General features: G+C 41.8%; 1 protein-coding gene across 1 annotated transcript in view; it reads right to left on the bottom strand.

Annotated features, from left to right (window-relative positions):
• Positions 1 to 1074: 1074 nt before the first annotated feature.
• Positions 1075 to 1336, bottom strand: part of flt1 (fms related receptor tyrosine kinase 1) — a 23511-nt gene continuing 23249 nt past the window's right edge. Inside the window, exon 11 of the mRNA XM_055881927.1 lies at positions 1075 to 1336. This exon is cut by the window's right edge and continues 2650 nt beyond it. The gene's annotated coding sequence lies outside the window, so the exon portion shown is untranslated.

Here is a 1336-nt window from a genome sequence, read left to right as displayed (position 1 = left end):
CATCATCATCATCATCATCATCCTCATCCCTTGTTCACTGCTAAACTGCTTTCCCGATGGAGTCTTGTCAATGGTGTCAGTGTCTGTAGCAGCATGTATTCTCAGCCGACATTCTTCATTTCTGTACTGTAGGATGTAGAGGTGGTATTGTCAACTAACATCCCTCCATTCGTAAAATCATCCCACCATTCATTAATTGTCCATTCTATTCTTAAACATTCCAAGAGGATTACCACTGAAAAACTCCTGGCTACGCCGTTACCTTTCTATATCCATCTGAAGAAAAAATAATATCTCTCTGCCTGCTTTTGAATGATATTGTGCGCCTTCAAGTAGATAATTAGAGATTTTTCTCGCAGAGCAACTCTGATTTTATATTCCTACACCAATATTTCAACACCTTTCATAATCTCAAATGATCACAAACTGATTCTATCCCATGGCCAGTGCCTCTTCCCCTCCCTTCCCCTCTTCTCTCTCTCTCTCTCTCTCTCTCTCTCTGTCTCTGTCTCTGTCTCTCTCTCTCTCTCTCTCTCTCTCTCTCTCTCTCTCTCACTCTCTCTCACTCTCTGTTCTCAGGCTATCCCGTACCACTCCCTGGTTGGCTCCTCTCATCTCTCCCATCCTCCTCTCAGCCCTCTATCTTTCTGATTGCTCTTCCTCTTGGCAGAGATAGCGAGTGCCCGTGTCCTGTAGGGGTGACCCACCCTGTGCATGACACCAAGGGCCCTGACACACACTCACACACACATACACCCATCAGCCAGCCGACTCTCCCACGCCTCCCAGGAAACACATGCACATACGTGCACACACGCTTGCACGTACACACACACACAAACACACAGAGATGGTTCTACATATGTGGACACAGACAAGTTTAGTTAGATGACATAACACACACATATACACATACACACTCATACATAGATACATTCACACAGTGTGCCTTCCCAGGGTGAGATGACTGACTGTTGGCCTGTCTATGATGTTGTCTCAGTATTTCATTTAGAGATCCTGCTAAATGAGTTACTACCTAAAACCATGATAAGTCGAAAAGTAGGAAGCAACACACAATTTAAAGCAACATTTAATGTAAAAAACATACATTTAATATAACATTTAAAACAATACATATGAAAAGTTTTCATACAAATTTGGCCATTATTGGCAATTATCATAAGTAAGTTAGTCATATAAAATTATTAAATATTAGATTCATATATTACTCATAGAAAATCTGTATACATGGAATGAATCACAAAGGGAGAGACCCGTAGAATGAATAAACTCAGTGTGGAAGTCTCGCTTGCTCTCATCAACACACACACGCGCA

This window comes from Salvelinus fontinalis, chromosome 25, assembly GCF_029448725.1.
Source record: "Salvelinus fontinalis isolate EN_2023a chromosome 25, ASM2944872v1, whole genome shotgun sequence".
Taxonomy (NCBI): Eukaryota; Metazoa; Chordata; class Actinopteri; order Salmoniformes; family Salmonidae; genus Salvelinus; species Salvelinus fontinalis.
This window is presented reverse-complemented; position numbering and strand designations above follow the sequence as displayed.